The 21,634-nt window shown below is 36.5% G+C and overlaps 1 protein-coding gene and 1 pseudogene across 3 annotated transcripts in view; one reads left to right on the forward strand and one right to left on the reverse strand.

Moving 5' to 3' along the window:
• Borcs5 (BLOC-1 related complex subunit 5) overlaps positions 1-21,634 on the reverse strand; it is a 120,189-nt gene that overhangs the window by 49,277 nt on the left and 49,278 nt on the right. The window lies entirely within an intron of this gene.
• On the forward strand, positions 7,778-11,207 carry LOC113197088 (large ribosomal subunit protein eL29-like; annotated as a pseudogene).

Genomic DNA, 21,634 nt, shown 5'->3' on the forward strand with positions numbered 1-21,634 from the left:
AGTTTGGACCTTAAATGCCACCCAAAGTTCCACATCTTTTTTGTTTGTTTTTGGAAATATTGGGAATTGAACCCAAGGGTGCTCTCCACTGAGCCACATCCCCAGTCTTTTTTAATTTTTATTTTGAGACAGGGTCTTGTTAAGTTGCCCAGGTTGGCCTGAAACTTGCATCCTCCTGCCTCAGCCTCCAAAGTTGGTAGGATTATAGGTGTGTACTATCATGCCCAGCCAAAAGCCCAGAACTTTTTTTTTTTTAGTTGTAGATGGGCACAATATCTTTAATTTATTTATTTATTTATTTATTTATTTATTTATTTTATTTTTTAAAGAGAGAGAGAGAGAGGAGAGAGAGAGAGAGAGAGAGAGAGAGAGAGAGAGAGAGAGAGAGAATTTTTAATATTTATTTTTTAGTTCTCGGTGGACACAACATCTTTGTTGGTATGTGGTGCTGAGGATCGAACCCGGGCCGCACGCATGCCAGGCAAGTGCTCTACCACAGAGCAACAACCCTAGCCCCAAAAGCCCATATCTTAAAAGCTTGTTCCCCAGCCTATGGCACTACTGAGAAGTAGTAGAATCTTTAAGGGGTTGGATCTAGTGGGAGAAAGTTAGGTCTTTGGGGATGTGCCCTTAAAGAGTATACTGGAGTTATACAGCCATGACTTTGCATAACAATGTGAATATACTTAATGCCACTGAGTTGTATGCTCAAGGATTAAAATGATAAATTTCAGGTTCTATATACTTTACATAAGGTCAGAAGACTGATTTTAATTTTTTGCTAAGCAAAAGTATTCCATGATACCCCTCTAATAAAGAGGAGAGGAGAAGGAGAAAATTATGATAAACAGGCAACATAATGAAAACTTTCAAAAGGATGGATAAAGAAAAAAAAAGTCCCATTTTTTTTCTTGGAAAACAAGAGAAAAATCTAAACTTTCCAAATGTCATATTTTAAGGGAAGGGGATGAAGTATTAATCTACACTTTTAATGCCATGTTTCTTTTAACACAAAATCAAGACTAATTCAAAATTATTTACAGAGCTGGGAATAGTGGCACATGCCTATAATCCCAGTGGCTCTGGAGGCTGAGACAGGAGAATCATGAGTTCAAAACTAGCCTCAGCAATGGTGAGGTGCTAAGCAACTCAGTGAGACCCTGTCTCTAAAATAAAAATAGGGCTAGAGATGTGGCTCAGTGGCCAAGTCCCCCTCAGTTAAGTCCCCAGTACCCTCCCCAAAATTATTATTTACAGAAAGGAATGTATTTTTTTTTAGTTGTAGATGAACACACAGTATCTTCTTATTTTTATGTGGTGCTGAGGATGGAACCCAGTACCTCACACATGCAAGGTAAGTGCTTTACCACTGAGCTACAGCTCTAGCCATACAGAAAGGAATGTATTTAAATTCAAAAAATCTTCACTCTTAGTATGAAAACAAACATCACATTACATACACAATTTCAATGAAAAAATCTTTCAACAGCTCTCATTGAATGAAGGCAGAGAACCCACTCTGCCTCATATCTAGAAAAATGAATGCCAGTATGTAAAAACGGGCCACATAGGTTCTCCCAATTTGGCAGCTGGCTCTCACAAAACCCAGGTGTTCTCCACTTGTTGAAACATCAACACCCCCAAACCAGATAAAGTTGTTTGGAACAAAGGATTCTTTTTCTCTAAAGAGTTTTCTTTAAGGAACTGAAAATGTTCTTTTACAATTTGGCACTTAATAGCAATTCTATTTACAGCAGTTTGAATTACACACAACCTCTTAGAAATACAGACTGTATGAGGCACACTAGGGCTAATTATAAAACAGAGGGGACTATTTTTATAGAGCCAACAGTAATCACATTAGGGACTTGAATTTTTTTCTTTGAAATTCTCAGCAAAGATGCATCATGTGGGCCCACTTTAAGTAAAACAAATTAAGTACTAGAAAAGGATGGGGAGAAAACATGCAATATTAATGCCAAGAATATTCTTACTCAAAGGAATCACCCTTCTTGCAGGTGTTAACTCATGGTTTCCTTGAGGGGTTACAAACCCTGAGCTCCAATGAATAATAGGACACAAGATTGTTTACACTTGAGAAAATGCCCTGATCAGATGGGAAGTTTTCACTTATGAGTGGCTTAAAGTGCCAAGGCAATACTGTGAATTTAGACAATTTCTAAGAACAAAATTGATTTTAGGAAAAAAAAAAGAACCTAATTTTTCCACACATGAAGTCTAATAGTAAGGGAAATAATTTCAACTTCCATACAGGTTACTTCCAATTAAAAGGAAATATGAACAAAGTATGCCTTCTATAGAGTTAAGACCCAAAGAGCTGACAACAAAGACAACTGTCACATATGGGAGCCTCCTGGCCTACTACACTAAGTTAAAAGACCAAAGTTTCTTTTTCCCTACCTGCCTTGCAGATAGCATACAAATTCCACTAATCTATCTACCCACCCCAGACTCTCAATGGGGAGCAAATGTTGCAAAACAGAGACCTCCCACCAGGCACATTCCCAGGTAACAGCAGTTTCTAGCATAGTGCTTCTGGGGCAGCAAAAGAAGCAGACTTGTGGCAAAGTCCAATCTCTACAGATAGCCAGCACTGTCTGGTGGCTCAGTTCTATGGCATGATTTCAGTCATTATACTTAACTAGTTAACCCAAAATGATTCCAGAACTCTTCTGGTGATTCTGTGTGCTATCTACCATCTTTTACTAAGTTTTTTGATCTGCTTAAGTCAGTCAGGAAATCTGACTAATAGATTTACATTCAATTCCTGGATAAGTAAAAGAGGAGTAATTCTTACCTTAAAGGTAGCTGGAAGGATAATACTTACACTTTTTTTTTTTTTTTGTACTAGGGAATGAACTCAGGTGCACTTAACCACTGAGCTACATCTCCAGCCTTTTTTTTTTTTTGAGACACATCTTGCTAAATTGCTTAGGGACTTGCTATGTAACTGAGGCTGGCCTTGAACTTGCAATCTCTCTGACTCAATCTTCCAAATTGCTGTGGATGGGCCACCACACTGAGATTAAGCAGTATGTTAAAGCCCTCTGTAAGCAATAAGATGTGTTATTAGAATTTACTTAGATTTAATTATATGTCAGGCCCTATGTAAAGTACTGAACATTTCATGAGTAAGAAAAACAATAGTTAACATTAATGATGGCACTGTCTTAACCAAGCATTGTGCTAGGCATGTTGTATTTTTATATTGTTTAATTGTCGGGATGACCAGAGGAGGCAGATTATGCAGATTATTTATACTACTAACTAGTAAAAGATACAATCATAGAAACATCACAGTGATGGAAATAAGTGCTGGAACCAACAAACAATTATGTAAATTAGTGATTTTTGTTGACAGAAATACTTCTGCAATTTGAAGGAGAGCTCTGGAATCATCAAGTCTTGAGATTGCAGTGTACATGCCGTGACAGCTTATTGTAGTAATTAATTTAGAACATCATTTTCCTCTTAATTTATGTGTAAGCTGTGTTGTTTGAGATTTGGTGATACTTTGGAATATAAATGTTTTCGGTAGTAATACAGCTCATTTATAACTAAATTCTACCCTTTGTAGGCTACATTTCTGGACCACACTTGACTGAAGGCTCACTTTTAGCATTTACCACAGAAACCTTTTTGTATATTGACACACCTGGTCTTTCACCAGCTACCCTACAAGGTCCTTGAGATAAGGAATAAGGTATTGTTATCTCTGACTAATACAAATTAGCTCTCCATAGATGTCTGCCATTTTATATACTGAGGAATGCTTATATTGAGACGAGTTCTACAAACACACAATTGGTGCTTGCTAATGGTTTGAAAATGTCTCCTCAAAATTCTGCAGTTGACTGGCTGGGGATGTGGCTCAAGCGGTAGCGCGCTTGCCTGGCATGTGTGAGGCCCCGGTTCGATCCTCAGCCCCACATACAAATAGGGATGTTGTGTCTGCCAAAAAATAAATAAATAAATAAATAAATATTTTTAAAAATATTCTCTCTCTCTCTCTTAAAAAAAAAAAAAATTCTGCAGTTGTTGCCATTCTAATGGTATTAGGAGGTAGGGCCTTTAAGAGATAATGAGGCCATAAGGGTTTCTCCCCTTACAAATGGGATTAGGTGCCCTTATAAAGGGACTTGATGGAAGGAGTTCCCTTTTTGCCCTGTCTTCTGCCATGTGATACAGCATTCAAGGCACTACCATGGAAGAACAGACTGCACCCTCACCACACAACAAATCTGTAAGCACCTTGATCTTGGACTTCTCAACCTCCAAAACTATAAAAAATAAATCTGTTCTTTACAAATTTTCTATTCTCAGATATTTTGTTATAGTAGCACAAACAGATTTGCTCCCTTGAGACCTGACTAAAAACTCCTAACAATTTCTAAGAGGCTCAAGAGCCTTGTTACTTAATTCCATTGCCCCCCCAAAAGTTCTGAATTTAAATATTATTATGACTCTAGCAAAGACACATATTCTGTTCTTATCTCTTTAAAGAAATGAACTCATTCCTGTCTGAAGTAAACTTACGTCACCCACATTTGAAGATATGGATTCTTCTTGTGCAACTACTGAATGAGCTCTTATCTATAAATCACTCGACTGCAGCCTTTTGAAAATTCAGCAAAGGTAGTTATATAGAACTACAAGATAAAAGTGATACCAAAGGTCAACAAAACCAAGCATTAAACTCTGTTCCTTCCCCTAGCAACTTCATAAAAATACACACAAAATATATACCTCATCATCACTAAGTCACAGCTTGATCTAGAGTCATTAAATCACGTATTCAGCAGGTCCATTAGTTGGTTGGTTCTCAGACCTCTGGCCTGGAGTTCACTGAGATAACATATCTGAATCCCTAAGTGACCATAAACACAAGGATTCCTATCCCAGGGCTGATAGATTGGGTTTCCACATTCCGAATCCATCAAGTAAGTGTGTTACTTGCCTTTGCTATAAAAGATATCCAAGTTATAAAAATTCAGACTTTTCCCACTATCCCTAAAGCATACAGCTGTATAAACATGCTCCTTTATGAAACACTTTGTCTGATAATACGCAGGGAAAAAAAATCATGTACGCATTTGTTACCCTTTTCTCATTTTGTATTTCAGTTCCCCCAGAAGCAGGAAGGTGCCCCACTGGGGCCTAGGGGAAAGGCCATCATGGGAAGGAATCCTTGATGTACCCAAACCAAGAAGAAAGCATCTGGGATTACCAAAGGGAAGCAAGCAGAAGCAATATGCTTCCAGTAATGACATTCATACTATCAATGTGATACAAAATTGAGTATTTAAAGGCCATGAATATATTTTGAACAGAAATACATATAATTTTATGATGAAATTAATATAATTAAAGTTAGGAAAACAGACTTATAAACTAGTTAGAGAGATTTTTAATAGCTATGTGTCAGGAAGGATCTTTAATAACTCTTTGAGCTACAGCAGCCTTATCTGGCAAATGAGGTAAATATCTACTATACTAGTTTACAAGGATTAAATGAGATATAGAACAACTTGAAACCAAACAAAGGTGGGAAGGTGAAGGGAGGAAATAAAATGTGATTGTTACAATTAATAAAAAAGAGGATTGTATATACCCAAACCATTTCTTGTATGCAACTTCTAAAAAATAATAATGAGTAATGCCTAAACCCTCTGGAAGTTTTCTATTCACTAAGTGTAAAAAATATGTGGCAAGTTTTTCTATCCTATCAATACTCACTTACATAATTTTCACTATAAACACAGGATAAAACTAAATTATACAGTGAAAGGAAACAAGCACTTTAAAAGTAAGTAAAAAACATGTTTTTTTTTTCATATTAATTGCAGAAGGTAATAGTTGAAATCGTTACAGAATTATTTGCAGGAGCCATTTGGTGCTGGGGATTGGATTCAGGGGACCTTTTCATGCTAAGCATTAACTCTATCACTGAGCTACATCCCCAGCCAAGGAATTCTTTCATTATAAAACAAATCAAAAGAATAATGAAGATTATATAAAATCAAATCTGAGTATATATGAAGGAAGAGAATCTAACTAATCAAAGCTGTCCAATAAACAAGCAGATTGCCTTGTATGACAATGGGTTATCTGGGGTTAAATGTTGGGTAAAATCAAGATTAGAAGTCTACTTCAATGAAATATTCCAAAAAAGACACTCAAGTCACAAACTCTGCAATAAGTAGAATACCAGATAATTTGGATTTTTAAAATCCCTTCCACTGCCTTAGATTGTATAATCCTTAAACACTACAATATACAACCAACTCTCTGATGTTCACAGTAGAGTTTTCCTCTTCATAATGTCCCTAATAAAAGAAGGGTCTCCAAATTCAGAGAAGATGACAGATTTACCCCTTAATTCAAATATTAGAGAAGTTGAATTACTGAATATCATGATTCTGAAGCATGTTCTGTTTTCCTCTCTTTTTAATGTTTTTTCCTTCTTGGATGTTCTGCTTATAATCTATTCAATCTAAGTCCATAAACATTCACTGACCTCTTCTAGAAATCTATTCCAAAGGAAAAAACTCAGATGAAAATTTATTTACCAAGATTTTTTTCGCTCCAATATTATCTAATAACCCAAATCATTTCCAATGAGGGGATGATTAAACTAACACATTTACCCAAAGAAATGTAATATCGCTATTAAAATGGTGTTTTCAAATAATACTCAATGGCACGAAAATGTCATAATTTTAAGTGAAATTGTGATATACAATGCAAATTCAGTATCAATCTAATTATAAAGTAAATATATACCTAATATATGTTCAAATTAAAAGGAAATATATAGCAAAATGCCAACACTGGCTATATCTGGTAGAATTTTTAATTTTCATTTTTGTAATTGTTTTCCAAATTTCTCTAATGGGAAAAAATGAACAAAAAAGCTATGTTATAGTTATCTTGGATTTGTAACTCAGAAAGTGAAATAATTCCTTTAAAGAGAGGAATACTGGTATTTAAAAAAATCAAGTTTTTGCATCTGACTGCATGTTTGATATGGTTGCCAAGTACATTGTTGTCTTTAAATTAATCAGTAAACAAGGAACAGCTGAGACAATATCCAGTTTTATTGAGGATGTGGAACAACAGGAACTCTCATACCTAGTTAGTAAGGATATAAATCAGCATAATCACTCTGAAGAGTAAATTTACTATACTGAGTAAAGCTAAAGGTACGTGTGTCCTACTACACAGCAATTTGTTCCTAGTGATATATACCCTAGAGAACACTAATACATGTGCAAAAGAAGATGTATATAAGGATGTAAACTGCAAAATTGTTTAACAGTGAAACCACTGAAAATATCTCAAATATTCAATAGAATGACTGATAAATATACTGTGAAATATTCATTTAATGGAATACTGTATAGTAGTGAAAACAAACAAGGCACATATCAACATGGGTTAACCTCAAAAATTTAAGCAAAAGAAGAAAAAAGTTACAGAGTTATATGAAGGATAGATATGGTATGATACAATTTATATAAAGTCAAAACAAATGAAATAATATTATGTATTGTTTAGAGACACATAAATATACAGGAAATAGCAAAGCCATAAAGAAAAAGCAAAACAAAATATGGGCATGATAAATACCAAAGTCAGATCAAAGGTTCCCTATAGAGTAGGAGAGAAAAAGAAGGAATATCAGGGGATGTTAAAAAGAATAGGAAGAGCTCTTCTGGTTTCAAATACTCCAAGGGCAGTGGCTTACAGTGCAGACATGGCCAAGTCCAAGAACTATACCATTACATAACCAATCCTGAAAATGGCACAGAAATGGCATCAGGAAACCCCAAACACAAAAATATGAATCCCTTAAGGGGGTACACCCCAAGTTCCTGAGAAATATGTTTTGCCAAGAAGCATAAGAAGGACCTAAAATACAAGATGAAGAAGGAAATATCACAGCAGACATGTCTGAAATACAGAAGATAATTAAAAACTATTTTGAAAATTTATAGTCCAATAAAATAAAAAATATAGAAGACACTGAAAAATTTCTAGAGACATATGACCTACCCAAATAAATGAGGAGGTCATACATGATTTAAACGGATCAATTACAAGTAATGAAATAGAAAATGCCATCCAAAGCCCACACACCAAGAAAAAGCCCAGGACCAGACGGATTCTTAGCCAAGTTCTACAAGACTTTCAAAGAAGAATTAACACCAATACTCCTCAAAGTATTCCATGAAACAGAAAAGGAGGGAACCCTTCCAAACTCATTCTATGAGGCTAATATCACCCTGATACCAAAACCAGACAAAGACACATCAAAGAAAGAAAACTTCAGACCAATATTCCTGATGAAAACAGATGCAAAAATTTTCAATAAAACTCTGGCAAATCATATGCAAAAAATATTAAAAAGATAGTGCACCACGATCAAGTGAGGTTCATCACAGGGATGCAGGATTGGTTTAACATACGGAAATAAATTAATGTAATTCATCATATTAAAAGACTTAGAAACAAGAATCATATGATCATCTCAACAGATGCAGAAAAAGCATTTGACAAAATATAGCACACCTTCATATCCAAAACACTAGAAAAACTAGAGACAGTAGGAACATACCTCAATATCGTAAACCCTACATATGCTAAGCCCAAGGCCAGCATCATTCTAAATGAAGAAAAATTGAAAGCTTTTCCTCTAAAAACTGGAACAAGACAAGGATGTCCTCTTTCACCATTTCTATTCAACATCATCCTTGAAACTCTAGACAGAGCAATTAGAAGAAAGAAATTAAAAGAATATGAACAGGTAAAGAAGAACTCAAACTATCACTATTTGCTGATGACATGATTCTATATCTAGATGATCCAAAAAATTCCACCAGAAAACTTCTAGAACTAATAAATGAATTCAGCAAAGTAGCAGGATATAAAATAAACACCCATAAATCAAATGCATTCCTATACATCAGCGATGAATTCACTGAAAGAGAAATTAGGAAAACTACTCCATTCACTATAATCTCAAAAAGTATATAAAATAAAATAAAATATCTGGGAATCAATCTAACAAAAGAGGTGAAAGACCTCTACAATGAAAACTACAGAACACTAAAGGAAGAAATTGAAGAAAACCTCAAGATGGAAATATCTCTCATGCTCCTGGATAGGAGGAATTAATATTGTCCAATGGCCATACTATCAAAAGGGTTATACAGATTTAATGCAATTCCAATTAAAATCCCAATGTCATTCTTCATAGAAATAGAAAAAGCAATCATGAAATTTATTTGAAAAAATAAGAGACCCAGAATAGCTGAAGCAATTCTTAACAAGAAGAGTGAAGCAGGAGGCATCATAATGTCAGACCTTAAACTATACTACAGAGCTACAGTATCAAAAATGGCATGGTATTGGCACCAAAATAGACTTGTAGACCAATGATACAGAATAGAGAAACAGAGACAAACTCACACAAATATGGTTATCTCATACTAGATGAGGGTGCCAAAAACATTCACTGGAGAAAAGATAGCCTATTCAACAAATGGTGCTGGCAAAACTGGAAATCTATATGTAGCAAAATGAAATTAAACCTCTATCTCTCACTCTGCACAAAAATTAACTCAAAGTGGATCAAAGACTCAGGCACTAGAACAGAGACCCTGTTCCCAATAGAAGAAAAAATAGGCCCAAATCTTCACCTCATCAGCCTAGGATCTTATTTCCTTAAGAAGACTCCTAAAGCTCAAGAAATAAAATCAAGAATCAATAAATGGGATGGATTCAAATTAAAAAGCTTCTTCTCAGCAAAAGAAATAATTTACAACGTGAGGAGAGAAGATTTTGGGAGAAAATCTTTACCACATGTACCTCTGATAAAGCATTAATCTCCAGGATATATAAAAAATTCAAAAAACCTAATACCAAAAAAACAAATAACACAATCAACAAATGGGCTAAGTAAGGCACTGAACAGACACTTCACAGAAGAAGAAATACAATCTATAGTCAGATATATGAAAAACATATATACAACATCTCTGACAATTAGAGAAATGTAAACCGAAACTACACTAAGATTTCATCTCACTTCAGTCAGAATGGCAATCATCAAGAATACAGACAATAATAAATGTTGGCCAGGACGTGGGGGGAAAAAGGTACACTCAAACACTGCTGGTGGGACAGCAAATTGGTACAACCACTATGAAAAGCACTATGGAGATTCCTTAGAAAACTTGGAATGGAACCACCATTTGACCCAGCTATCCCACTCGTCGGTTTATACCTAAAGGACTTAAAATCAGCATACTACAGTAGTGCAGCTACATCATTGTTTATAGCAGCTCAATTCACAATAGCTAAACTATGGAACTAATCTATGTGTCCTTTGATAGATGAATGGATAAAGAAAATGTGGTATATACATTCAATGGAATATTACTCAGCTTTAAAGAAGAATGAAATTATGGCATTTGCCAGGAAATGGATGGAGTTGAAGAATATCATCCTAAGTGAAATAAGCCAATCCCCAAAAAAACAAAGGCTGAATGTTTTCTCTAATATGCAGATGCTAATTCACAAAAAAAGGGGGCAGGACCCTAGAGAAGAATAGTTACCTTAGACTAGGTAGAGGGAAGTGAACGGAGGGGAGGGGAGGGGAGGGGATGTGGGGGTAGGAAGCATAGTAAAATAAAATAGACATTATTACTTTATGTACATATGTAACTGCATGACCAGTGTGATTCTACATCACGTACACTCAAAAAAAAGGGGAAGTTATATCCCATCTATGTATGATACATCAAAGTGCAAAATAGTACTGTCATGTGTAACTAATTAAAACAAATTTTAAAAATTTTTAAAAAAGAAGGGCCTGAAAAAGATGCAGGTAAACAATACCAAGACCACGAGTGCAGATGCCGAGGCTATCAAGACCCTTGTAAAGTCTAAGGAGGTTAAGCCCAAGATGGTAAAGCTTGATCACCTTGCCTCACTTGCCCACCCCAAGCTCAGGAAGTGTGCTTGTGCCTACATGGCCAGGGAATCACAGGCTCTGCCAGCCAAAGACCAAAACCCAAGCCCAAGCCAAGACCCAGGCTGCAACTCCAGCTCCAGTATCAGCTCCATCTCCATCTCCAGCTCCTGCCCCCTAAGGTGCCCAGGTCCCTGGGAAGACTCCATAGTAAAAGGTTCTGTGAATATGAGGACAAAAGGACTGGTGTGACCCCTGAGCCCCTGTCTATGGGGACTGGTGTCCTCCTGTTCTCTTTGTACAAATAAATCCAGAGGTGGGGGTGGGAGGTGGAAGGATAGGAAGAGGGCTTTTAAATTTACTTGGAAGTGTTCCCCCATATCCCCGGTGGGGAGCAGATCTGAAGCAAATATGGCAAAATATTAAAATCTGATAAAGTTGGTGAATGAATACACAAATTTGCTATTTTTTTCTGTATGCTCAGATACCCTAAATGAAAAGAAATTCTAAGTAGCAGCGAACAATCTCTATTGAGGGCAAGCTGTCTGCCTGCAACAGTAATTCTTAAATGCTTGGGGGTCTGTTCATTTGCAAAACTGATAGAAGGCATCATTCTACTTCCTGAAAAGGTTTAATACTACTCCTCACCCTCATACCTTAGAAAACTTTCAGGAACTATGCCCTCTCTTTAGTCATGTGGTTGACTAAGGTAACGTCTACTTATGCTCGGAGTTAGCAAGATTAGAAAATCAGACAAGGAGAAAGGGACACTGGTTGCTCAGAGAAATGGGCTTTGATAAAAACAAGACTTTCACTGGATAAAAACAATACTACTAGAGTACAACTAGTGAAAAGGCTAAAAAATCTGTTGATATTCACGAAAATGTTTTCAAAATTAATTTACAAGGTTAGGGAAGCATTAGCAGAAACATACTTAATTAAGCCTTGGTGCAAAACCAAGTTTACATTTAGTAGTAGTGGCTGATAACAGTGAGATCTGTTCATATTTCTCAAAATTTTCCTCTAATTGCACATCTTACTTAATAACATTTAATTTGGCCAATTTTGGTTCACATTTGGCTAATTATGCTTAGCTTTTCCAATAAAGCACTGCACTACTTTTGGAACATGTAGATGACTAAAAAACGAACACTTTCAACAACTCAGTTTAGTATAAAGGAAATGGATGATCTGGCCTACAAGCCATAATGAAAGCAAAAGGTTACACTGTACCTAAATTGCTGGCTGAGCACCCAGAAGGACACAGTCTTTTGAAACTGAAACCTAAATGGATGTTATAATGTAACATACACATAAAGGTTTTTAACTGATGTAATCATCTCAGAGCATTCTTCTCTTGCAAGTTCCAGATCTGTAGAAGCCAGAATTATACCAGAAATGCCAATGCTGTAAACTTAATAATTCCACGCAAAATCTCCAGTTTCTTTGTTTTCATCTTTCATCCCCTCCCTGTCTTCCATCTTTCCATTCCAATCCAAATATTTTCTTCATGCCTTCTTCTTCCTCTGCTCTCTCACTACCCCCACCTCCCTACAACTCTGCCTCCATCTCAGGGCCTCTCCATTTGTCACCTCTCAGAAAAAGAGCCACCCACAGAACTGGAGAACTAAAGAACTGGTGCAGACTTGCGTAACAACGGACTAGTTGCAAAGGCATTTTGCACCTCACCCTTTCTTTCTTGGCAATGTACTTCCCTTGAACCATCTTTCCAAACTTTTTTTCCCAATACTGTTTTTTCATTTTTTATTAAATCCATTCTGAATTAATCTATGTGTTACATAGTGTGCAACTGGAACATCTCACAAAGGTTCATGTGTTGCTTCCAATGAAGCAGGGTTCAGAGGTGAGGCCTTTGGGAAGGTTACTGCATCATAACGGCTTTAAGCTCAACAGTGGATTAATCCACTGATGGAGTCATAAATGATGGCAATTCTGGGAGGTGGGAAGAAACTGTAGGAAGTGGGACCTAGCTGAAGGGAGTGGGTCCTTGGGGGCGTGGCTTGAGGACTTTTATCTTTCTCCGGCCTCTTCCATGCTTGTTCACATTCTTCCCTTGCCCTCCTCCCTCTCTTTTCCTGGACACCATGAGATGAGCTGATCTTCTCCCCTTCACCACAGGCTCAAAGCAATAGAGCTAGCTGATCTTGGGACTGAAATCTCCAAAGCCAAAGTCGGAATAAATCTTTCCTCTAAGTTTTTTCCCTCAGGTATTTTGCCACAGCAATGAAAAGCTGACTACTATACTATGCTACATTATGAATGCATATGTCTAAGACTTAGTTGGGTGTGGCTTTCCTCAGTGCTGGAAATTAACCCAAGGCCTTACATAGATTAGGAAAACACTCTACTGACCCACATCTTCAAACCTTTCCAAGATCTTTATGCAAACAAACAAAACTGTGCTGCTTAGTAATACTATTAAAAAAACATATTTTTTTTAGTGTCCCCTGTCCCCCCAGGGAAAGTTTGGAAGAGTGAGGGCTTCTCATGACCATCATGGAGACTGGTGGCACTTCGGTATTTTGTAGGCAGGGAAGCTAATCAATTCCAATGCATAGCACACTGACACACTATGAAGACCAGTCCACTCAAAATGCCAGTAATGTCTTCAACCTATTTCCAGACTCCTATTATGAAACACTGGGCATTCATTTAGCCAGATAACTCCAGTTAATTTTAGTTAATACTTGGAAAATCCTGATATTTCCTGGTTTTTTTTAGGAAGATGTAAAATCCATCATCTGAATTTGGCTGCCCAAACTCCCAAAGTGGCATAGAGTTCTTAGAACAGGGAGGCAGGTAGTCATGTACACTCCACATAGTCTGCAGTATCACCTCCTGGTGTTCAAAAAGGCTGGTTTAAAAGACTCTATTTTGAGTTTGATATCACTATGTTTTAGAAACTTCTTCACTCAGACTTAATCCAGCACTATATTGAGCCAAAAGAGCTACAGGGGCCATTCTTTCTTGAAAACTAGTCAAGGCAGTTACACAACCCTCCGCAGGAATCTTTGAACAACAGCCCTCTGAGGGAGGGTGGGAGGAGCCTGGTAAACATCTCTTCCTTTCATCAGTTCATGTTCTAACTCAGATTCCTCCTGATAAAACAAGCATGGCTTTTATATCACATTAATTCTTTTTGCAACAAGCAACTCATTCTCACATTCCTTCTACAGCTTATTCCCCCCCCCCATAATTCTTCACCCTTTGCCTGCAATTCCTCCTCCCCGCCATGTTGTACTGTTTGTATGGAAAAAAATTTTTAAGAGCTGGTTCTTGCCAAGAATGACATCAACTCATTCTTATTTAGTGATGTCCAGCAAGAACTTGCTCTCCCAAAACGTTTGTTCAGTTTTGAAGCAACAAGATGACTAACTGCATTCTGTTTTCCCTGTTGCTTATTTCTGATGCATTTGTGCATCTTCTGAAATAAATGACTGGCTTCATTTCTATTACCCAAGGCACATACGTATATATAAAGATCTTTCCAAACACCTTCAGTGAGACAAAGCACTGCCTCTGAATTACTAGAAGGGAAAAAGATAACACGATAATAGATATCTTTTTAAAGGAGCTTAAAATCAAGTTATCTGTGAGGGCTGGGGTTGTGGCTCAGTGGTAGAGCACTCACCTAGTACATGTGAAGCACTGGGTTTGATCCTCAGCACTACATAAAAATAAGTAAATGAAATAAAGTTATAAAAAAGTAATCTTTCAAAAAAAAATCTCTGATTTCAGCAACAAGAAAGAGCCACAGATATTAAAGCCTAAAAATTCTATTCCAGATGGAGAATTTTTGTTACTTGGTGAGGAAAAAAAAAAAAGAAAGAAAGAAAATAGTAAGACAGACATATTTAAATTTTTAGTAGGGACTTGACAAAGACTTCTAAAAAGCCAACGATTTTCTTCTATATGTATAATAAGCTAAAATTTAGCACTAGTTTCAGATAGCTTATTGGAAAAATTGGTGCTGATATTCTTAAAATGTGTTCTATTATGATGGAACTACCAAACTATATCAAGTACTAGCCCTCCCTCATGAAAGTCTTCTATAAAACCCTTCCCATTCATTCTTCTGTTTAATTAAAAGGTACAATAGAAACACTAGTATTCCCTATTTCTCCTTCTTTCAGTGAGCAGCACTAGCAGCAAACTTGACTTAATTATTAGAATGCAGAATTTAATTTCTCACATTCCAGTTTTTGGTGACCTAATCCACATCAAAAAGGTTGTGAAACAGCACTAACATTTTCCTTGTTCATTCTCTAGGATACCAAAGCATTTTCAGATTTCCAGTGCCATCTGGAGGAGTCAGTTTAGATCCAACTAACATCTAGACTGCTTTAAGAGGGGCCATTTAGAGCTCAGAAGTCTTTAGGTACACAACAATATGTTTGGGGGGTTCCAAAGTTCTCTAAGACACAAAGTTTCAAATACACTAAGGAAAGAACAGGAAAATATATCTTCCTGTGGAACTATAACTATTTAACAAAACAAATCCCTGGCTGGCAGGTATAGCTCAGTGGTAGAGCACCTGCTTTGTATAGGTTCCATTCCTGTGTGAGCCATGCATAAACACACACAATACCTATAGACAACAGTCTATAGAGAAAATCATAAATCTTGGGGCTGCTGCGTGTACGTGTACGTATGCACGTGTGTTTTACATTAGCCAGCAAAAGACAAAGGAAAAGGCTTTCAAAGTCATAATTATAGAAAATTGCTCAGGTGACTTCATCCCACCCACATGCTTTCAATTTTCAAAAAGTAAAGTGATGAGCACTTTTAAAATTAGTGTTCTGGAAAGGCTGCAGCTGTTCAGTACAGACTTCACATGCTCAGTTACGAACATTATTTTATCAACATAAAGGTCAATGGCTTCTAAATGAGGGTGGTGATTTCCAAACATGAGTACCATAAATTCTTATTACCATTAAATTCTTAGTTAAAAGATACAGACCCAGAAAATTGAAAAATTTCTCAGTATTGATAGTAAAATAACAGATTCATAATCCCACATTCCCACACAAGAGTTTTAACTTGCCTTTCATAAAACATTACGTGTGTGTTAAGTATATCAAGAAACAGACATTTGCCATGATCATGAGACTGCATTCAATGAACCCAAGGCAAAATCAAACCAGAAAAACAGCAAATTTGAAAGGTGTTTGCTGCTCCCATTCCCTTACTATCCTTCTCCTCTCCACCCCCCCCAGCACCACCTTCCTAAGTGTTCTCCTCCATAACCAGAGGGTCACTATAAGGGTGATAAGCCAAGACAGGTTCTGTGTAAATCACTGAAATGTATCCTACTAGTTGTGATTTCAGAGTCAATTTAAAAAATTAATCTGTTTTCCAATTCTGCAAATATTCTGCTCCATGAATCAAGCAGTCCTACACCCAATCTGCCAAATCCTGTCATTTCTTCTTTGAAAAATGTCTCTCAAATTTGCCCTTCCTTCCACTGTCCCAGGCTTAGCCCAAACTAATCAGCTTGCTCATTAGTAGAAAACTACAATAGTCTCCTAACTAGTTTGCCCATCTCCAGCTACTATCACACTAATCATCCCAAAACCACAGCTTTCAACATATCAATACCATATTTCCTATTGCAACAAATAAAACTATAATAGCAGTTGTAGTTTTAGGGTATTACCTACAAATTCCTTTCCTTAGCCTAATAAGAGGCTCCATAATTTGGACCCAATGTTATTTTCTGACTTTACCTCTTATTCCTCCTTAACAGGCATCCTTCACTTCATTCAAGCAGATATTTCCCTGTATCTACCCCACCTCCCCAGCTGTAGCACACTCAGGTCCTTTGCTCAAGATGTCTTTCCAGGGGCTGGGATTGTGGCTCAGTGGTGATGTGCTTGCCTAGCATGTGTGAGGCACTGGGTTCAATCCTCAGCACCACATAAAAATAAATAAATAAAGGTATTGTGTCCATCTACAGCTAAAAAAGAAAAAAAAAAAGATGTCTTTCCAGTCTATGAATCTCTTCCTCCACTCTCCCAACCCAAGCCAACACATCCCACCAAAATTCTGCCTGTCCCATTAACTTCAACTAAACTAATAATCCTTCTGTACAGTTGTTTCTGTGACTATCGTATACCTCTTCCAGTATGGTAAAAACAATGTGGTCTTTAGAATACAGGAGACCTGAGTCTAAACCTCTTTGGAAGTTGAACAAATCGTCTAACCTCTCTGGAGCTCAGCATTACCTATAAGGATGATGTTATTATCTTTTTAACAGAATTGTTTTGAATATTTAAAAAGAGAAAACAACTAGTGTACACTTGGCACCATGTAAACAGGCACTCAACAAATGGTAAGTATAATATACAATATTACATGAATGCTGTGCTTATAAAACCCTATGCTTTAAGCTGATTGTGATGCTTTGTTTTTTTCTGTTAGATTACAAAATTCCCCAAGAGCAAAAACTGTTACATCTAGTTACACCTCACTTATTTAATCAGTTCAACTCTCTGAATATCCAAGAAACAGGGGGGAAAAATCAGTAAAATGCCTAAAGGTCACCAAAATAGCTATCAGAAGTCCCATACATTAATGCCTATGTATTTTGGTAGCAGGAAGCCCTTCACACTGCCCCAAAGGCCTACTCATTTTTATTTGGGCTTCCAAGCTGACCGTTGCAAATTAGAAGGTGACTAATTCTTGCTAACAGCAAGTGAGATGACAGAAATACTATAAAAAGGTAAAATACACATCTTACCAGTACAAAATTCTAAACAAAATCAAGTCTAGTAGGCTAGGATTGTGGCTCAGTGGTAGAGCACTTGCCTAGCATGTGTGAGGTTCAATCCTCAGCACCGCATATAAATAAAAAATGAAATAAAGGCCTATCAATGTCTAAAAAAAATTTTTTTAAATAAGTCTAGTAACCAAAATTTCTGCTCTAATTGGAGTAAGAGCAGTTATTATTTCAGAGATAAAGTAGCCCTAATGTTCACAAATGGAGAAATATACAAAGTTAAAATAATAGCAGTCTAAATCCAATGATTATAATCATTCCAAGAGAAAATTTTGCATACAGCAATTATTATTGAGTCCCCAGCATATGCCAAATATATACTACATAAACCATATTGTTCACAAAAGTTTTTCCCCAATAATTCAGAGGTAGGTATTGGTGTCCTTATTTTACAGATAAGGAAAATGGGATTCAAGAATGTTAAGTATCTTGTCCAAGATCACATGGCCAATGTATAATATTTTCCATCCCTGAACTACCTTCAAAGTCTGTGCTCTTTTCCTATTATGCCACATGGCCCCTCCATACTCTTGTATTGATTCTAAATTATGAAGAAGTATCATTCCAGTTCTCCTTAATTATCTCTAGTGACTAGTTTACTACTTGGCAAGATACCATAGGGGTGATGGGAACAGCTTTTCAGAATAATCAGATCTAGGTTAAGAATAGCTCTTTAACTACTTCCTCACTGCATGACATTGAACAAATCAATTTATCAAAAAGCCAGGACTAAAAAGTACCTACATGATAAGGCTATTGTGGGAGTTAAATGTGAGATGCTTCATGGAAAGTGCTTAGCTTATTGTCTGATTACTGTAACTGCTCAATAAATATTACCAATTAAATTATTATTATACAATCTTCATATCAAACAAAACTCTACCTCCTAATAATTTCTATTGGCCACAGTTTTGATTAATAAGACTTTACAAAATCAGATCTAATCCTCTATCTATTTGGCAGCCATTTTACATTAGAAGACTTCCCTTAAGTCACCTTTTATCCAATCTAAAACTGATCTGCTTCAATGACTTCTGGTCACTCTATTCAGGATACACCCTAGTTTACAAACATCTTCTGACACATGACATTCGGAAAAACTCTCACAGGTATAGGAGATTGGTGCCAAGTACTATGCCTATAACTAACTACTCCTCCCATTTCTAAGCTAGAGATCAATAAAAGCCTCTACTGAATTGTTATTGGGCCAATTGTCCCACATCCTATCCTAATGCAGCTAATTGTTTTAAGCTAAATGCAGGACTTGACAATTATTACTTTCAAATATTATTGTGATTTCAGCCCATCTTTCATGTCTACTGAGATCTTTTTGACCACTGGTTCTGGCATCCATTGTTAGCTATTCCATCCAATATTTTATGATCCACAAATATGACTATATGCCATTACCTCTTTATTGAAGGTCAATCAACAAATCTTTAATCAGTATATATTATGTCCAGAGTCCTTTGCTAAGTATAACAAGAGCTAAATCAATTGATATAATGATGAATAAGGTAGAGGTAAAGGTCAGAACCCTGCAGAATTTTACTTATGATCTTCTTGTGAGAGTTAAATGTGAGGATGGGCTTATCTTGGAATTTTTTTAGTTTGTAAAAGCCAAAACTGATTGAAGGCACAACAGTCTATAAATATTTGAAAAGGGTGCAAACTCTGAAGGTACAAAGAGTTGGAACCAATGAATGGAATGTTACAGTAATACACATTTTGAAATCATCACTGCCCTTTTTCAATTGCCCCTCTGTTCCCTTTTTTATTTTTCTGGTACCAGGGATTGAACCTAGAAGTGCTTAACCACTGAGCCACATCCCCAGCCCACCCACCCCCCCTTTTTTTTAACTTGAGAGAGAGTATCACCAAGTTGCTGAGGCTGGCTTTGAACTTGTGACCCTCCAGAGCTCTAGGATTATAGGCGTGCACCATTATGAACCTCTTCTCCCTTTTAATGTGACTCCTTTTTTTCTATACCTAAGCTTCTGGCACTCCTTCTATTCTCCACAATTTGTTAAAGATGGTGCTTTAATAATTTTATCTACAAATACTTTCAATACTCTGGACAGCAGAGGTGGGAAAATGGTGGAAAGAAGAGTAGAGTGCAGATGAGAAGACAAAAAACAGAAAACATGCTTTTTGATCAGCTAACTGAACTTACAGTGATTTTCTATCTAGGATTTTAGCTGTGTCTTATCATTTCTAGGTAATTATCTTTTGTCTTGACAGAAAACATGGAAGCAAAAGAGATGTTAAATAGTTCTGCTTTGTCATACATTAACATCATCTTAGCTAGCCCAAGAAACTGATCATACCTATTTATCACGCTTTTGTTCTAACCGTAAATTTCGATTTCTAATTATTCTTCATGCCCTTCATCTCTGAAGTCTCTATCTAACCTAGATTTTATAAATCCTGACATTATTCATTCAAATCAATTTCACTTTTCTATACCTGTGTTTTGTTACATCTGCTTCTTTCTACATTTAGAACACATTTTCCACCCCCCACGCCCGGGAACCTTGTGAATGACAGGTTATACTCACAGCCCTAGGACACATACTTTTAAAATTAGACATTCTGGAATGCTCTCAGCATAGCCACAATGGTCATCTCAAAAATTCATCCTTTTTCCCCCTCATTATAATGATTTATTTCAAGATGAGTCATAAATTTGGGGATGGTCAAAAAAGATGAAAGAGAGGGTTAAGTAAAACTTGCATTGTTGAAGAGTAAACCATTAGAATGTAAGTTCTATGAGAGCAGAGATGGTATATTTTGCTATTTGCAGAAAAAATGAATAATCATAATCTTAAAAGAATGGTAAAAAGAGAGCTTTGTAGTCAGACAGAACAGCAGGAGCAGAAGCTTGGAGGCAGTAAAGAAAGGAAGCAGTCCACTTTGGCTTGGAGCTCAAGACAAAAGCAAGCAGTGGAAACTGAGGATATCAAGACTGAAGTCTCGGCATCCAGCTGAGGCTTTCATACCCGAATGTGACAGCAATCAATAAAACATTCTGGGGAGAATTAGACTTAAGATAGATTCCAGCAGAGGTGAACAAAACTAATTAGAGGCTGGGGGATATAGCTTAGTGGTAGAGTGTGTGCATAGGGCTCAATCACCAGCACCAAAGGTAAAAAATAATAATAATAATTAGAAAAAATTATAAATATGTACTAACAATATTTTATGATGCTGGGAAAATAACTCTAGCCAGAGATACTTAATATTTCTACATACAGTCTAACTGAACTCAAAGAATTTGCTTCAATAACCTGTGTCCTATCCCTGTGCTGGGATGACTGTGACTGAATGAGTGTTACCATAGTAAAAATAGGAATAAAACAAGGCCAAAATAAATAGGCCCCAGAACTGTAGCTTCTTGCCAGAATTTACTGCAAATTAAGAGAACTTACTTCAACCACTGCTAAAAGAATGGCTTAGTTGTCTAACCAAAGGAGTTAAGCTCATATCTGGGAATTTTTTTTTTTTCATTTCCATCTAATGCTTTTAATGTGTGAAGTTGACTGGATATTCTGTTTCTGTCTCTCTAGTATATTGTCATGAAATGGGAAGAAATGCAGAAAGATAAGGTTTATCCTGCCATATTTTTAATGTTACCTTCCTCTGGTTCTCAGGCCAGGCACTCAAGTGCCCCTTATCTTTTTTTCACTTGTGTTCCCCTTGTCAGTCTAGTTTCCTTTCATTAATTATTGATATCTATGCTATTTTCCCTTATTGCATAATTATGTACACTGCTTTATAGTGGTTTTACTGTATGCTTTTCTATTATTGCTCAAAGACCACAGCTAAACACGTGCATACAC

The sequence above is a fragment of the Urocitellus parryii genome, chromosome 5 (assembly GCF_045843805.1).
Source record: "Urocitellus parryii isolate mUroPar1 chromosome 5, mUroPar1.hap1, whole genome shotgun sequence".
Classification (NCBI taxonomy): Eukaryota; Metazoa; Chordata; class Mammalia; order Rodentia; family Sciuridae; genus Urocitellus; species Urocitellus parryii.